At 40.5% G+C, this 12400-nt stretch overlaps 1 long non-coding RNA gene across 1 annotated transcript in view; it reads left to right on the forward strand.

The window, feature by feature from the left end:
- The first annotated feature begins 6010 nt into the window (after positions 1-6010).
- Positions 6011-12400, forward strand: part of LOC123578394 — a 34008-nt gene continuing 27618 nt past the window's right edge. Inside the window, exon 1 of the long non-coding RNA XR_006702358.1 lies at positions 6011-6022. This is a non-coding gene — a long non-coding RNA (uncharacterized LOC123578394). The remainder of the gene's footprint in view (positions 6023-12400) is intronic.

Below are 12400 nucleotides of genomic sequence, written 5' to 3' on the forward strand. Positions count from 1 at the left end.
AGCACAAGCAAGGGAGGGGCAAAGAGAGAATCCCAAGCAGGCTCCACACTGCCAGTGCAGAGCCTGACACAAGGCTCGAACTCACAAACTATGAGATCATGACCTGAGCCAAAATCAAGAGTCCAACACTTAACCTACAGATCCACCCAGGCTCCCCTAGTCATGATTTTGTTTTTAAACATAGTACATGATCATGGCAAAAATGTAAACATCATGCTAAATGAAATAAAGACAAATTCCCTATGATCTCTTTTATATGTGGAATCTAAACAAAACAAAACAAGCCCACCCAAGCTCATAGATAAAAGGAACAGATTGATGGTGTCAGAAGTGAAGTGTAGGAGATGGGATAAATGGATGAAGGGGGTCAAAAGGTAAAAAGAAAAAAAAAATGCAAACAAGACAGAAAAGAACAAATATTGAAGCAACAAATTAACTAAACTCCTACTGCCTAGAAATGACTAATATTAACACTTGGTGAACATGTTTCCAGAAATCCCTGTATGAATGTACATATGGAGCAAGAGAGAGAAATCTGTGAAGATACATGCTTTTTAAAAAAAATAAAAACATTTGCATTTTATTTTGTATGAATTTAATACAAGGCAAAGAAACTGATGCAAATTAAAAGAATTTCCCAACTTCTATTAAACACTTTTTATTACAAGCACCATTTATTCCCAAAAGATTCTCTATGGTCAAGAAAATATAAAAACTTTAAGAGTTCACTCTGTTGTTAATTCTACTGTTTGAAGTGACTTTTGGTCTTTACTGTGGTAGATGAACTGATTAACCTGATTATATTTTTGTCTCCTTCCTCTCTTCACAACACAATTTTTGTTGGTTATATTATTTGTAGTTTATCAGGCATTATATGTTTACATTCCATACTGAAACCACAATCCCCTATCACTTAATGTTTATTCTATCCTTACCAGAAGTATTTTATAGCACTTATCCCATTTCACTGGAAGTCAGTTTGGGATGGAAGTGTCAGGATATAGATATTATAATGTTATTTTCAAGTGGTCCAAGAGATGAAAAATGTTGACATAAATCTGTGGACCAATGGACAGAAGGGTAAGATGTAATCTGACCAAATTATTTGAGGAATGTAGGCAAAGGGCTGGAGCACAAGCCTACTGGTCAACCACAGCTTGTGAGAAGTTGGGCTCCACGTCCTGGGAGAAGCCATTGGCTGCAAATTCTCTGGACAAGACAATCTGTTAGACTTCATCTTCAACCCCCTCCCCCAAGCCACTTGGAAGAGGCTAGTTGAGTGAGCCCCCTGGGGTATCATACCTAGTCTACTCCCAAACCTATTGCTGGGCTGATGTTTGCCATTCTTTTAACGGTAATATCCTCTTTTCTACAAATGCCAGTAAAATATTTAAAATGAGGAAGTGGACATGCCTAACCCACCCTTTGCCACATACATGCTCCACTAATGTTTACTCAAAATGCAAGCTGAAGTAACAATTTGGTGTTTTATCTATGTTCAGTCAGCCAACACTTATGGGTTAAGACCTGCTGTCAGCTCCTTCTCAGTATATACTGAGGGAAGGATCTGGAGTGTAAGTGAGGTAAGAGGGACCAGTAGAAAGAGGAAGAAGCCAGAAAGGTAGACTGAGGTCATAGATGATGCAGCTCATGCTCTGCATTAGAGGGGTGCTGTTTATCATCAACAAGATGGGAGAAATAGACGTTGTGCACTGAGGTATTTTTGTCGTGCAGCTGCATAAGCAGGCAGCTCATTTTGCATGATTTATAAGGACCTTTCTGGCTTGTTCTTTTTAACCTAGCTGACTGCAAGAAAGAGCTTCATGCTCTGGGGAATCAAGTGAGGTATCCCTCAAAATAAGAAAGTCTTTACAGAAGCATGGCTCTGAAGAGGTCTTTTAGAGATCATCTCATCTAGGGATCTCAGTCCTGGCAGCACGTGGGAATCTCCTGAGGTGTTTTTAACAACTTGTGCCTGGGATCTACCACTAGGAAATTAAAAGTTATTAATTTACATATAGAGGGAGCCATGCATATGCATGTTTTAAAGCTCCCTCAGGTGATGCTACTGTGCAGCCAGAGTTGAGAACCTCTGAACTATTTCAACCCTCTCATGGTACAGATGGGAAAGTGAAGCTTTCAGTGTTGCGGTTCTAGGTACAGTGTACAGTTCTAGGTACAGGTTACAGTGTCACAGTTCTAGGCTTATATAATAATATTTTCTGTTTTGTCTATTTTAATATTTATCAGTGTCTTATCATTTGAGTCTTGTTTTTACAGGATATGTGTCTTTTGCTGTAAGCTACCTCACATCTTTTGGAAAGTAGTCAGGAGTATAAATAATAAATGGCTCATAAGGAGTTTAACCCAGCCATGATCTGAATGCCAACAATATCACACCACAACTCACAGCATCATGGCACCTGCATAAATGACAGTGCCTTCCCTCAGAGGTCCTTGCTTGCTTGCTGTGATGTTACTATTTGAAGTATTCATTCTCTGCTCCTTGGATAGATACAGGAGACTAGGGGAAGCTATTCTTTCCACCAAAGAGCTTAAATTCTAGGCCTTTTGGTCAAACTTTTCAAAGGTGACTTTCCTTAACTTACTTACTGCATCTCAAATGCCTTCAAAGCAAGTTAAGGATGAAAACTGGGTTGTAAGGTAGATGGTGGAGGGGAAGGAGCATAGATGAATAGAGGTACTGGGAAAAGTCTGCTCTTACAGCTCCGGACACTCGTGCTGAGTCCTTCAAGGTCTTAGCCACCCATTTATGAGAAAGCCACTGTCCCCTAAAATGAAATTTCCTGACAGATTTCTTTATTTTGAAAGTGTTTGTGCTGATTAAGTCAAAGTAAGCTCCTTCCACCCATTCACAATGTGCTCCCTGCCTGTGGATTTAAGAGCAAGGGGCACAGGCCATTTTATATTTATAGTGAAGTCTTGTGAGCAAGCCCAGTCTGAAAGAGTGTCCAGACCAGAGCATTCTTTTTTTTTTTGCAGTATCACCATGGCTGGTGATAAAAGTCAAGAAGTAATAGGGCGAGAGCAAGCTCCACACTTCAAATTACCAGTCAAAGCAGTTGCTGGATGGTCTTTACCTTCCTGGTTCTATTAATCTGGGATGGCCATTAATACCAGGCTACAGAAGTATCTGCCATCTGGGGAGGTGGAGTTGTCAGCCCAGGTAGCAGCAGGGGAGAAAATAAAGCCAGTGGAAAGGTGTTCTTTTGTCTGTTGACTTGATTTTCTATGAAGCACTCTCTATATATATTTGTCCCAGGACTATTAAAATGGCCAATATCATCTTTAATGAAGTAAGAACGTTGTCAAGAGCAACTAATGTGACTTCTCTGTCTTTTCTCGCAATCCTAGGAACATGAAAATAGGTACTGTCACATCAATCTCTCTCCCAGTCTGGGTGACAGCAACTTTTTGGTAAGGAAATTATACCCCATTTTCCTTTCTCCTGCCTCATTGTCTGTCTATGTAAAGGGCCCTAAAAGCAATTGAAGAATTATTCTCTATGCACGGATGGTGGACAAGGATTGTGCTCTGTTATCTAAAGCCATACCATGGTCTCCTGAAACGTCATTAAAAATGATTTTTTTTATAACTTGGCTGGTCTATTCTTAGGGTAATGAGAGCATAAATTTGGGAAACACACAGATCTAGATTCCTATCTGTGTCCCACTCTCCACATACATTCTCCTTACTAAGTGTGTGGCCTAGGATAAATGACTACTCACAAAGCCTACTTGCTCATATATAAAATGAAGATAATCATAGCATCTACCTCATGGGGATGTTGTGTGGAGATGTATTAAGTGAAACACACATGGACATGCCTAGCAAAGTGCCTGGCACACAGCAAGTGCTCAATAAAGGGGGTGGTCACTACTTAGTATAGAGGGTAGCAACATCCAAAGACACTTATCCAGGGAAGCTCCTGAGAATCAAAGAAATAAACGTTGGCAAACTATTTTTCAAAAGACTTTTAAGGCTCAGTTCACAGATCTCCAAGTTCTGCAGAATAGCAGCTCTGAAAATTCACATCTGATTTGCTATGTCCATGCAGCTCAGCAGAAGACATAACATGCAGCCTTAAATAGATCTAGAGAAAACTGGAAGTATATTAAAATTGGCCACAAAAACAAGCAAAAATCAAGCTCTGTAATTAATGTTCAGCCATCCATAGACTGTGAAGTTTAACAAGATGGTCTAAAGGTCATGAGTGGGACTTACTCAGCTAGACCCAGAGAGAGAGAGAGAGAGAGAGAGAGAGAGCAAGAGAAAGGAAACACATGGCTGTGGCCGTTGCTTCCAAGTTCTTTAACTCAGAACCTCGTGTTGGGGAATTAGAGGAATTCTAATTAAGCCCTTTCGTTTTGATTTCTCATTAGACCCTTAGAATATCTGCAGAAAATTAAATCGAACTAGAGATCTCCAGCCGGGAGATTTATCCGATTTAATGTTTTGAAAGAGACTTATTATCTTGTCAGGAATAATTCGAAAATCCAAATAAGAGCAATTGAATCAGCAGAATTTAGGCCTCAAGATAACAATCATTCTGTACAACCAACCATAGCATTTAAACAGCTGAAGTGGCACTTCCAAAGCTGCCGCTCCTGGCACTTTTGTCCTTCCAACAGCTCAGCCCTTCAAAACTATACCCTCTCTCCCTTCCTGACCATCACTCACTGCTCAAAATTTTTTTAAATATTTATTTATTTATTTATTTTGAGAGAGGGAGAGAGAGAGCTCACACCAGCAGGAGAGCAGCAGAGAGAAGGAGAGAGAGAAAGAATCCCAAGCAGGCTCTGTGCTGACAGTCTCAATGTGGGACTCCATCTCACAACTGTGAGATCATGACCTGAGCCAAAATCAAGGGACTGATGCTCAACTGAATGAGCAACCCAGGTGCCCCATCACTCACCAGTTTTTAAAGACCACAACAAAAGACCACAGCAATAGCATTCAAATTGAGCCCATAACTGGGATCTTCATTCTTGCTTTACTTGTCTTCACTCATTGCTGTGCAGACAGGCTGTAGCCTGATGGTTTTCCAACCTGTTTGTCCTTTTCTGTTGGGTGTCTTTGGCAGACTGTGTTCTCCATGGGAAATAGTATCCAGCTACCTCCCTCATCCTCTCCTGAGACAGGGGCTCACTTCTAGAAATAATTAAGTGGGTTTCAAAATGTAATTGGACTTTTGTTTTTGTTTTTGTTTTTGTTTTTTACAACCTTTCAGCTACTACAGCAACTACACTAAGAAATCTGAGCATGCTATTTCATTAATAACCAGACTATTCAGGTAAAGTCAGGAGGTGTGCTCTGTAATAGCTTCCCCCACAATCCCTATGGAGACCATGTGGATTCTGGGATTTATCCCAATGACTTATGTCTCAGTCCTGAAGGAGAAGGTCCCTCTAAGTATTGTCAGCTGCCCTTGGTGCTGCCTAACCCCTAGGTCTCCAGACTTCCCTGCTGAGGGTAGGTGGGGAAAGAGTAGGAAGCAGATAACAAACTTTAAACTTGCCAAATAATGGTTTCTCCGACTTGAGTTATTTAAAGAATCTCTTTTAGTTTAGAACAGTCTCTATTGGGTAAATATTTGGTTAATTCAGAGCCATTTCTTCTTTCTCTCTCCTTCCTTACTTCTGGGTATGGAGAAAGTGTTGAGAACTCCCGGCATGAAGGTTGTGACACCTGGTCCAATGCTGTCCTCTTTCTCTGATCTTTGCTGTAGGGTGGCTGAGCTGGTCTGATGGCTGAACTGGTGTTTGCTTGGGTATCACTGTGCCTCACTGAAATCCCTCCCTTGACAGCTTCCTTTTCCTGACCCAAGCTTTTGCTATACCAATAGTCTTCTCTGTAACTTTGTCTCCTTCACAAGAATATGTAGGAACTCTGGGTCCCATGCAGCCCATAGACAAGCTTGAGAGAACCTGTTCTATCTGACCCTCTCAAACTGAGATGCTGTATCCTCCTGTGCCACATTGGGTGTGGCCATGTATGTGTAGTTTTCCTCCAGGCAATGCCCACTGAAGTATGCTACCTTCCAACCACAGCTTCATGATGATATTGGCTCTCCCTTGCCTATCAGGTTATTTATACAACTCCAGCAAAACTTCTACCCAATGAGGAGAGTAGTGGGGGCATGTGTCTAACATCTTCTCCCTACTTCTTCCCATACTTCACTATGGTGAAAAGGGTGTTTTATTTCACACTTTCTCTTTGGAAAGCACTTACCCTATTCTCCAGGGTATTGAGTCTCATGGCTCAGACTTAATAGCAGAAGAGGGAGCATTCTTGCTACACCACAAAAGAAACTATGATCTGAACCTATCAGGCATGGTTCTTGATGTGTGTGCTCACGATGACTAGGAACATAGAATTACTGGGGACAAAGTTATACTATTTTATTGTCCCTCCAAATGTCCTCACTGTATTTACAATCCACCCTGCTTTCTAGAGAAAGTGGATCCCAAGGAGGAGACTTTCTTATTGAGCAAGGGTTGAGTGTAAGGATGCTCCCAGGAGAAGCTGAGAGAGTGAATCTTACTGCCCTGTCCAAAGAAGGGATGACAAGGACACACAAAATGTGGGTAGTCTCTGATAGAAAGGGACTAGCATTGTTGAGAAAGCTGTGGGAAGGACCATTCTGGAGAAGAAAGAGTATATCAGTAGGCTAGTAGCTAGAGAGGACTTTGGGGACGGATAAGAAATGTTTAAAAGAAATATTCATGAAGTTTGGCCACATGGTGTGAAATCTAACCTCCCTTTTCCTCATCCCAACCTCTTGGAAATATAATACTCCTTCATTGAGATCTAATTCTGGAATGTGTGACAGCAGAGCCCTGCTTCAAGGTAGGCATGGAGTGAGAACCAGGGCTGCATACAAGGACCCAATCACATTGTAGCCCCATTTCTATCTCTCCTGCATTCTGCACCTACATGGACTCAGGAAATCAATGGTGTCTGCAGATATCTCTTAATTCCCTTAGTCACTCTTCATTTTTTACAGGGGAGTTTGTCCATACTTTTTGTTGAGCTGTTTGTTTTTATTTTTTGTCACCCTTATTTCAGATAATGAGTTTTAAAAATTTTAAAATTTCTGGAATGCAAACTGGTGCAGCCACTCTGGTAAATAATATGGATGTTCCTTAAAAAGTTAAAAATAGAGCTGCCCTATGATTCAGCAATTGCACTACTAGGTATTTACCCAAAGTATACAAAAATACTGATTCAAAGGGATACATGCACCCTAATGTTTATAGTAACATTATCAACAATAACCAAATTATGGAAATAGCCCAAATGTCCATTGATTAATCAATGGATAAAGAAGATGTGGTGTGTGTGTGTGTGTGTGTGTGTGTGTGTGTGTGTATGTGTGTGTGTCTATATCTATAACTATATATCTATATATCTTGCCATTTGCAATAACATGAATGGAACTAGAGTGTATTATGCTAAGCAAAATAAGTCAGAGAAAGACAAATACTATATGACTTCACCCATATGTGGAATTTAAGAAACAAGACAGATGAACATAGGGGTAAAAAAAAAAAGAGAGATAGAGAGAGAGGTAAACCATAAAACAGACTCTTAACCATAAAGAATAAACTGACAGTTGCTGAGGGGATTTGGGTGGGGGATGGGTTAAATGAGTGATAGGTATTAAGGAGGGCACTTGTGATGAGCAATGGGTGTTGTATGTAAGTGATGAATCACTAAATTCTCCTAAAATTAACATTTCATTATATGTTAACTAACTGGAATGTAAATAAAAACTTGAAACAATAAATAAAAAGAAAGAAGAAAGAAAGAAAGAAAGAAAGAAAGAAAGAAAGAAAGAAAGAAAGAAAGGAAGAAAGTTAGTTCTGGGTTGAAAAAAATTAAACAATTCTTTCCCATGGGGCGCAGCTTAGTCGGTTGAATGTCTAACTCTTGATTTCAGCTCAGGTCATGATATCACAGTTTGTGAGCTCAAGCCCCATGTCAGTGCAGAGTCTGCTTTGGATTCTCCCTCCCTCCCTCTCTCTCTCTCCCCCATTCATGCTCTCTTCCTCTCTCTCTGAAAATAAATAAGCATTAAAAAAAATTATTTCCCTTTACTAATAAGTCAGTCAGTTTGTAAATATTTATTGAGTACCCACTTTATAGGAGGCAAAGTTCTAGGTATCGAGGAAAGAGTTATAATAACAGGCATATGGCACACCATGCAGTTTTGTGAGGAAGACAAACATTAAATAAAGGAATATTAGATAATTTAGTGGATAATTCCATGTGTGTGAAGTGCTACAACAGAGGAAATGTGAGGGGGTACCTCTCATCAGACTCAGTATCCTCCAAGGGTTCAGGAGCAGCTCCTCAGAGGAAGGGGCATTTGGTTGAGTTGTGTCCTGAAGGATGAGCAGACATGAATTAGAGAAAAAGAAGACCTAGAATGTTCCAGAAAGAGGACCAATAAGTTCAAAATTTTGGAGGCAACATCTAGGACTGGAAATGGCCAGCCTGGGCTGATCTTAGGGAGTGAGGAAGGTAGTGGTTATGGGAAATCAAATAGCTATCTCCTGGGTTAGGAGATTATAGGAAATGCATTGCAAAGCAGAACACTGCTTTCTGGCCTTGCTGAAAACAGCAGGCTTCACTTCGCTTATCTAGTTAATGTATATCTAGGGGTTGGGTCCTGCCTGTGCTCATAAATTCCTTAGACCATGTTATCGTATCTTGTTTTCCACCCCGTTTTCTATATCTGCTCTTTTGTAGTCTTTCAATACATTCTTACTGATACATAGGTCTCTGACGAACTGTACATTGTTTTCCTAAATGTATACTTAATAAATATGCGAGCTTGAGAGCAGCTTAGGGAGACTTCCTTTAGCCTCCCTCTCACCTCTCTTGACTTGCATAAAGTCTTAAGTAATCCTTTCTGCCACCCTCAGCTTTGCTGGACAAAGCCAAAAGCCAAACCCACAAATGGTGACCCCGACGTGATAGTGATCGCTTCCATATGAAGATTTTCAGGTGGCAGAATTACCACATTCAGGAAAGGAAAATGAAACCATTGGGACTTCAAACAGAACACATCCCAGTAAGGGACATCAGTACCTACTTGGGATAGCTGCCAATGTGTCTAGTATTCAGTGAGAGTATTTCTTTTCTCTTTCTTTACTATGGGCCAACAAATGACAAAGGAACAGCTATTATATTTAAAAACCTTACAGCAGCTTTTAAAGGCTGTTGTACTGTTGTACTGTTACAAAAGATCAATTAAGTAAATTGTTACAAACAATGCAAGACATCGGCGCTTGGTTTCCTGACCATGGTACAGTTGATTTAGATCTATGGGAACAAATAGGAAGACATCTTAAAAGAAAACATGAAAAGGGAGAGAAAATTCCTGCTTCCATCTTAGTGACCTGGAGTTTAGTCTGTATGGTATGATGTCAGTTACATATATCTCCTGAGAAAGAACAAATTAAAAAAGAAAGCTTAACACCCACCTCTCATACAGCACCTCCTACAATGGACGAGACAATTTGTAATCTATTTTGGGGTATTCCGATAGGAGTAAAACTGCTACGAGGCTTCAAGTCTGGACTTTTCATCTGGACTCTGGCCCAGTGCAAACTTGGTAAATACTTTCTCTTTTCTTCCTTTACTCTCATTTCAGGGGCTTTTTGAGAAGTATGGGCTTATTGGAACACTTTCATGTTGATTGCTCAGGCTGCAATCCTCTAGCCTGTGGCTACTCTATGGGGAAGAGAAAGCCTGCCTTTTGGCTGGAAGTTAATATGCTGGCCAGAATGGCAATAGGATGCAGAAACTTGATGCTCTCTCTTTATTCCTGTCCTTAAACAAAGCTGTCTATCTTGGGCATGGGACAGCCACCTAAGTGACTAGCATGGCTGCCAATCTTAAGGCTTCTGTGTGAGGTTTCCTCCTCATTGGTCTAATGTGATGCCCTCCAAATCCCTGGTGTAGCCATTTCTGGCCACAGGATCTCCACTGGGAGCCGGCAGAAACCAGTACCCAATTGAATTAAAACCCATCTGGGGATAATTTCCTAAGAAGTTGGCTGTAAAGACTATACGTGTTGGAATGTTACTTAGTACATGATAGATTTCTGTCTCTACTGTTTTCTATCAATGTCCTCTACCAACTACCTAAATTAAAAAATTGGGTAATTCCCCCTTGTAAGACTTTTCCAGTGTTTTCCATGGGCTAAAAATGGTGGTTTTTCTCAGCCTTTCCTGCAAGGCCAGAAAGCACTGTTCTGCTTTGCAATGCATTCCCTATAATCTCCTAATTCAGGACATAACTATTTGATTTCCCACAAGTGGTAAGCAATGATGAGGCTATAGAGTTTGCCAGAGCCTATGTTGATGGAGACAATACTACACAGAAAGTCTGATTCCCAGATGTGTGGCCTTGAGGATTTACTTAACCTCTCTAAGGTTAATGCATCTGAGTCATAGACTTATTTTGAGTATTAAATGAGATAATCCACAAAAATCACTTAGCTCATAAGTGCTAAGCCTGGCACATAAACAGGATAAACACTATGTATGGCTTTGTAGGCCACAATGAGGAATTTGGATTATATTTTGCAAGCAATGGGAAACCATTAATGAGGTTTTTTTTAAGTTTATTTATTTATTTTGAGAGAGAGAGAGAAAGGGAGAGAGCAGGGGTGGAGCATAGAAAGAAGGAGAGAATCTGTACTGACAGTGCAGAGCCTGATGTGAGGCTCGATCTCACGAACAGTGAGATCATGACCTGAGCTTAAATCAAGAGTCAGATACTTAACCGACTGAGCCACCCTGGTGCCCTCCCCCTTCATCAGTGAGTTTTCAAAAGTATTTCATGATCTGTCTTTTGCCTTTAAAGCACTGTTATAGCAGCAGAGAGAAAAAGGGGCTGGAGGGGAAGATAAGATATGAGGGGTGCAATGGGAAGATTGTGGCAGCTATACAGGAGTTGTCTGGCTTAGCATCCAATTCAGTTTCCATGAAACATGCTTTCCTGTACTGCAGAGGCTGCAGAAGACCAGGTTATAGCTCAGGTTCTGGAGCAAATAAGATTCCATCAATTACATACATCTTATATGTACATACATCAGAAAATGCTCTCATCTGGCAAGATTAGTTGTGGACATTGACTTTCTCTGAAGCAGCAGTCCAGTGTCAAAAACTAGCAAAGTGGTGACAAGAGGCAGCTTCACTGGGTTTGTGATTCCTAGGTCACGTCTAAGGTCAACAGTGTCAGTGATGGTTCCCTAGTTCTCCACCTTCCTGACTGGTAGGGAAGTAGTTCCCCTGATGGGTTCATTCTGTTGTGTTGTTATGGATGTTATTTCTGGAAGCCTAACCCAGAGTCTTCCAGTCCATTGAGGATTGTGAAAGCTCCTTGTTTTCTACATTAAATCCTTTTATACTTAAAAGCTAAAGTGATTTCTACTTCCTGCAACTAACCTCCAATTGATATAGAGATTATAGATATTGATACAGAGATTATTGCAATACTTCAGACAAAAAAATGATAGCTAAAGTAACACATTGTCATGGGAGAATGCATAGAAGGGGATACATTTGAGAGAGGTTGAATATATTGAATTAATAGGACTCATTTCATTGATTTAAATGAGGTTGGAGAGGACTAACAACTGACTCATAAATTATTGACTAGAGAAATTATGTGGGTGGTGGTGCCATTTCTTAAGGCTATCAAGCTTGCAATGGGAAAGTTTGGGTAGAAAAACTGCATTTAATTCTGGACATATTCTGTTTAAGGTATATTTCAAGTATCCACACGGAGATGTGGAAGGTCTGTTGAATATATATGTCTGGAGTTCAGAGGAATGACCTGGGCTGGATATTTGGATATGCATTGCATGGAGATGGTGATTAAAACTTTGGGACTGCATAGCGTTGCCTAGGTCTCATGAAGAGTGAAAAAATAAAAAGATCCAGACAGATTTCTGAGAGATACCATCACTGAATGGGTGTTGAGGGAAAGAGGACCTGAAAAAGGAACCAAAGGAGCAGCCAGACAGGCAGGAGCAATACAAAGAGAGAGAAAAAGAATGAGGGACAGAAATCAAGTAAGATGGAAACTGAAAGGTGTCCATTAGATTTAGCAACAAGGAGGTCAGAAGGAAAGTGGCAGGGGGAAGAAACCAGATTGGAGTGGGTTGCAAAAAGAGTAGGAGGTAAGGGAATGGAGGAGATACATGTAAACACAACACCATGGGGCATTCACCAGCTCATATGCCAGAAAATCTCAAAATAACAAGTAGAATGGCAGGCGCATCCTTAAAGGGCTTCCTTCTGGCCATATCTTGAGTCCTTCAAAATCTCTAATCTTTCCATAATGTGGACCGTTTATCTTC

Source organism: Leopardus geoffroyi, chromosome E2 (genome assembly GCF_018350155.1).
Source record: "Leopardus geoffroyi isolate Oge1 chromosome E2, O.geoffroyi_Oge1_pat1.0, whole genome shotgun sequence".
NCBI lineage: Eukaryota > Metazoa > Chordata > Mammalia > Carnivora > Felidae > Leopardus > Leopardus geoffroyi.